Source organism: Bubalus bubalis, chromosome 2, assembly GCF_019923935.1.
Source record: "Bubalus bubalis isolate 160015118507 breed Murrah chromosome 2, NDDB_SH_1, whole genome shotgun sequence".
In the NCBI taxonomy this organism is placed as follows: domain Eukaryota; kingdom Metazoa; phylum Chordata; class Mammalia; order Artiodactyla; family Bovidae; genus Bubalus; species Bubalus bubalis.
The window spans coordinates 7,917,021-7,923,020 of record NC_059158.1 but is presented as its reverse complement, the minus strand read 5'-3'; the positions used below and the strand labels follow the sequence as shown (position 1 = coordinate 7,923,020).

The 6,000-nt window shown below is 42.0% G+C and overlaps 1 long non-coding RNA gene across 1 annotated transcript in view; it reads left to right on the top strand.

Moving 5' to 3' along the window:
- The first annotated feature begins 845 nt into the window (after positions 1–845).
- LOC123328952 overlaps positions 846–6,000 on the top strand; it is a 28,720-nt gene continuing 23,565 nt past the window's right edge. Inside the window, exon 1 of the long non-coding RNA XR_006543982.2 lies at positions 846–965. This is a non-coding gene — a long non-coding RNA (uncharacterized LOC123328952). The remainder of the gene's footprint in view (positions 966–6,000) is intronic.

Below are 6,000 nucleotides of genomic sequence, written 5' to 3'. Positions count from 1 at the left end.
AGAATATATACTATCTGTTTCCTGTTGTACAGAGTTGAAAACAAGCAAAAAACAAAACAAAACCCAACAACAATAACAACAACAACAAAAACCTACCAACCCCCCCGCCTCTCAAACAAACCCAGTAGTAGAAGTCAGAGTAGTGGTTACTCCTAGGGTCTAGACTGGGAGAGGGCATGAGAGGGGCTTTTGGTGTTGAGAACGTCCTGTTTCTTGATCTGAATTTATGGTTACACGGGTGCGGTCACTCTGAAGATGAATTGAGCTGTACACTTAGATTATGTGCACTTTCTGTTTCTATGATACATTTCAACCAGAGGCTGACATTTACATTAAACCACACTGAAAATCTGCTAAAAATCTTCTTCATACAGGTCATCAGAACAGTAAGTGTTACTACTTGAGCGTTTGGATCTAAGAGGACTTACCTTTAGAACACAGATGGTTCTTGCTGTTTTTCCTCTTTACCGTGTCTCATGACTGTTAAACACCAAAACGAGACACTCAAAGTGACCAGCCACACTTGTTTTTCTGAAAACACAAGCCTCACGTGGTACATATACGTGAATAAAACACAATGAATTTTCTATGGCTCAGGAAGCTCTGGGAATAAACACCAGGGCCTCGGCCCACCCCGAGAGCCATTTTAAAGATTACTGCCAGCCACCCCCAGCCCAACTGCTACCCAACGGTTGTGCTGAAGGGGAAAAACCCACGCACAGTGCAAAACCCGAGAGCAGGAAGTCAGAACGCATGGGTAATGATATTTACTCAGAGCCGGATTCATACCCTACTTAACTCCACGGGAATTCGCAACAGTTGGTCTTGACAACTCCAGGATTTCTGAGCTTCATTAACCTATTTGCAGGTGCTCTGCTTTCCGAGCTGCCTGTGCTCAGAAAAAAAAAAAAACAACAACACCACTTTCAAAATTCTCTGACGCAGCCTGCCGCCTCAGTTCAGAGGTAATTATGACTTTTTTTTTTTTTTTTTCAGGGCTTTTAGATAGGAAATGAAAGCTTTAGGTGATTCTGAAGTGGTGAGTTTTAAAATTAGTAATCCAATCAAACGTTTAATGTGAAAAGCGTTGTAACTGGAGAGAGACACAGTAGGTAGTCTTCTTGAATGGTTGGGCAAACCTGCCTAGGCTGCTATTTATGAAATTAAGCTATTGCTAAAACCCCCCAAATATCTAAACCATTGAAGACAGACGAGAGAACCAGAGCGTTTCCTCATGCCCTTCCTTTATTTCTTAGGATTTGTGTCTCTGTGTTTTTCTGCTGAATCGCAAAGTGTAATTCCTGAGTTAAATTGTTCTGTCCAGTCCAGCTAAGCCCTAGGAAGCAGGGCAACTCTTGTTCAGTGAATTCTATTATGGGCTGCCTTAGAGAATCCCATTATTTCTAAAATGCAAGAACTGCAAAATATTTTGCTGGGCACACTCCTTTTTGAGGCATTTCAGGATTGGCAAATTTCTCAAAACTCCTTTCCTTGTAAAAGAAGCCTTGAATTCACCCTTCCTAGTGGGTCTGCTGTATCATAACTTTGTTGTAACAAGGTCTTTCTCAGGATTCGTGGGAATGAGCTTCCTGGACACAAGCCAAGACCAGCCTGCCTTACGCTAACCTCTATGTTGCCCAGAGAGGGGTTGGAGAGTCTCTTGGCTATTAATCACCACTCTGCTCTAGTTTCCATATATGTCCTTACGAAGAAGCACCTTACAAATAACCTCTCTCTCAGGAATGTTTCAGAGCCAACTCTTGCCCTGGGAGTGCATGGTTAGAAGCTTAGATTGTGCTGTGCTGTGCTTTGCCACTCCATTGTGTCTGACTCTTTGTGACCCCATGGACTGCAGCCCACCAGGCTCCTCTGTCCTTGGGGGGATTCTCCAGGCAAGAATACTGGAGTGGGTTGCCGGGCTCTCTTCCAGGGGATATTCCCAACCCAAGCATCAGACCCAGGTCTCCCACACTGCAGGCAGATTCTTTACCATCTGAGCCACCGGGGAAGCCCAATGATAATGGAGTGGGTAGCCTATCCTTTCTCCAGGGGGATCTTCCCTACCCAGGGGTCAAACCAGGGTCTCCTGAATTGCAGGCAGATTCTTTACCAGCTGAGCTACCAGGGAAGCCCAGAAGCTTAGACTATCCAGGGCAAATGACTGGACCATATTTTTGAGGACTTGGAGGGGGTGTGGTCAATCATACTCTCTTTCCTTGGAGGAAGATGGATTCTATTTCTTAGCAGAGTGGAGGTTGGGGCACAGGTCTGCTGATTCTTATTCCAGAGATGCTGCCGCCAGATCAGACCCCATCTTGTCATATATGTATTTATTGTTGCAAAACCAACCTATATTGATCTTCTGAAAGCTGGAGTAAGTGATCTCCAATCCTGAGCACTCACAGGATTACGGGTTACCTATAGTGACAGGTATAAAGGTAAGATTGAATGGAGACTTGACATTTTTCAGCCAACACCCTGCAAAGATTCCTTGTTGGATTAAAAGAAGCATTGAAAAAGCTAGGAGGCTATTCTTTTCTGCTATGCCTTCATATTGCTTTCTTAGTACTATTTTATTAGTTTAACACTGACCCTACATCCTGTACAGACAAATTTTAATATATTTAGTACTGAATAAAGTAAAACTAGATGGAGAAGTGTTTACCTCACCAAGAGAGACGGCTTTTGTTTTCTTCTAGAGGACAGTCTGAAATAGATTTCATCAGCTGTGCATCAGAAGGAGTATAATTTGACTCTGATGGTTTAGACACAGCTTCCATTAAGAAGAGTAAAGTTCAAGGTCCATGCTGAGGGGAAAATAACTGTGTCTATCTGGGGCAGCTTTGCCTAGAAAGATGAGAGAAATGAATTGTGCTTCCCAAGTGGTTCAGTGGTAAAGAAGCCGCCTGCCAATGCAGGAGACACGAGTTCAATCTCTGGATCGGTAGGAAGGCATGACAACCCACTCCAGTATTCTGGCCTGGTGAATCCCATGGACAGAGGAGGCTAGCAAGCTACAGTAGATGGGGTCACATAGAGTTGGACACAATTGAGCAACTGAGCAAATGAGAACGTACCCATGCACGCACAAGGGAACTACGATCCCACATGTTGCCAAAAACTGGGCCTGTGAGCTGCAACTTCCGAGGCTGCACACTCGGGAGTCTGCACGCCATAGCTAGAGTCTAAGGGCTGCAATGGAGATCCCATATGCCATACCAAGACTGGATGTGGTCAAATAAATAAAAGAAAAAGTCAAAGTGGGGTCTCTGAGGATGTGAGATATCTAACTTATCTAAGGATAAGTGAGATTAGAGACTGATGTTTCTAGTAATAAACCATATTACTATTTGAGTGTGTATATATTGCGGTTTTTCAGTTGCTAGCTGTGTCTGACTCTTTGAGACCCCATGGACTATAGCACACCTGGCATCCCTGTCCATCACCATCTCCCGGAGTTTGCTCAAACTCACGTCCACTGAGTCAGTGATACCATCAACCATCTTTACTCTGTTGCCCGCTTCTCCTCTTGCCCTCAGTCTTTCCCAGCATCAGGCTCTTGGCGTCAGGTGGCCAAAGTTTTGGAGCTTCAGCATCAGTCTTTCCAATGAATATTCAGGGTTTATTTCCTTTAGGATTGACTCATTTGATCTCCTTGCTGTCCAAGAGACTCTCAAGAATCTTCTCCAGCACCACAGTTCGAAAGCGTCAATTCTTCCAAGCTCAGCCTTCTATATGGTCCAACTCTCGCATCCATACATGACTACTAGAAAAACCATAGCTTTGACTGTATGGACATTTGTCAGCAAAGTCATATCTCTGCCTTTTAATATGCTGTCTAGGTTTGTCATAGCATTTCTTCCAGTATTCTTGGGCTTCCCTGGTGGCCTAGTTAGTAAAGAATCTGCCCACAATGCAGGAGACCTGGGTTCAATCCCCGGGTTGGGAAGATCTCCTGGAGGAGGGCATGGCAACCCACTCCAGTATTCTTGCCTGGAGAGTCCCATGGACAGAGGAGTGTGGCAGGCTATAGTCCATGGGGTTTACAAAGAGTCAATTCCAAGGAGCAAGTGTCTTTTAATTTCATGGCTGCAGTCATCGTCTGCAGATAAAAATAAAATATTATAAAAAAGAAGCATTTCACATAAGCACCTTTTCCAGAAAGTACTACATTTCTCTCTCTACATTTTTTTAAACCATTCTCTCTGAAGAATACTTTCAGGTAATTATTTATGCTTATTCTATGAACTATACAATTAGAAATCATGAAGTACTAAAATTACTAGATTATTAAAATCTTAAATTGTTTTAAGTACATTTCGGATAGAATGGCTAAATATTTTCAATGTTGACTGGATGTTCCAATATTTAAAATAATGTGTTTCAATTTTCTATTATTAGAGATGCAGCTTAACATCCCCAAAAGGGGGGAAGTACATTGAATAAAAACAAAAAAACAAGTTCAGAAAACATAAAGAATGTCTTTGGGCTGGGAGTTACAATGTGATTTAGGCCAATGACTCATTTGGGATATACCTTTATACCTCATGACTGAACATTATCTAAAATAAAAAAATAGCAGCAATAAAATAAAGCAGGGCTTCCCTGATGACTCAGATGGCAAAGAATCAGCCTGCCAATATAAGAGATGTGGGTTCGATCCCTGGGTCAGGAAGATCCACTGGAGGAGGAAATGGCAATCCACTCCAGAATCCTTGCCTGGAGGATTCCATGGACAGAGGAGCCTGGTGGGCTACAGTCCATGGCAAAAGAGTCGGACAGGACTGAGCAACTAACACTCTCACAATTCAAACAACACACGTATATAAAAATATAAATAAACTATATATGTATATACAATTTTTTCTGATTGATCACAAACACAGAAGACTTAAGACTCATATTTCATCATCCAGAATATTTCTCCATATATCATGAAAAGACTTTGAGAGAGTCATCTGGAGTGTGTGACCACTCGCAAGTGCACTGTGGGTGTGCTCATAGAATCGTGAGCCATTTACCATCAAATGAACCATTTAAATGATTTCTGAGGCCATGGTAATGGCCCTCAAAGAAATACGTTATATATTTACCTATTTATAATAATCTGTCTATACATGTATTGAGATAGTTTGATCCCTTTTGAAGTATTACAGTAAATACACACATGTGTACATAGATAATGTGGACGTGATTATATAAATATTAGGACACACATGTATATAGAGATCAGTGTACGTGAGTGTCTTACTTTTAGTTGTTACCTAGCAACACTTTGGCATGTGATACAACACTTTTAATTCAATCAGCCTATGAACATAATTCATAGAGGTACATAACACAGAATGTAAATTATTTAAGACAGTAAATTATTTATGGTGATTTCAATAGGTAGTTATACTTTATTGTGTTATAAAATTGACATATTTACTTTTTACCTTGAAAGGTATGATGGGGTCTTTGAAAATCTAGCTACATGCTGACTCCTAGCTCAGCAGTCATGGCCCAATATGACTGACAGCTTTCTCAGGGCCTGACTCATCGCTATCATTCAATTTGTTCAAAAAAGGAAGGGAGTGAAGAAGAGAGAGAGAAGGAAAGAAAGGAGAAAAGAAAGAAATGAGAGTCCCAGAGTGAGCAATGTGGGTGTCTTGTTTAACAAAAGATGAGTCATATGGCTAATACAAAACAGAAAGCCATTGCCTTGCTCTGCTTCTTTTGAGCAGCACACTTTCCAGGCTGCGTTGTTTGTCGAAAACCCACACTATGCTCTTCTGGAGATTCATTGACCTGTACATCAAGCAGAGGGTGCACAGAGAATCAAATTAGAATGAACCAAAGAAAGCCACGGAAACACTGTCTAAGAGGATGATATAAGAGTTCCGAAGAAACAGCCCAGAGCATGACTTCAGTTCAATGGGACAGCAAGCTGGTGAGCACCGTGGTGTCAGACAAACACATCTCGTACAAGACGGGCGTCGCCCGCTGAAAAGGGGTTGT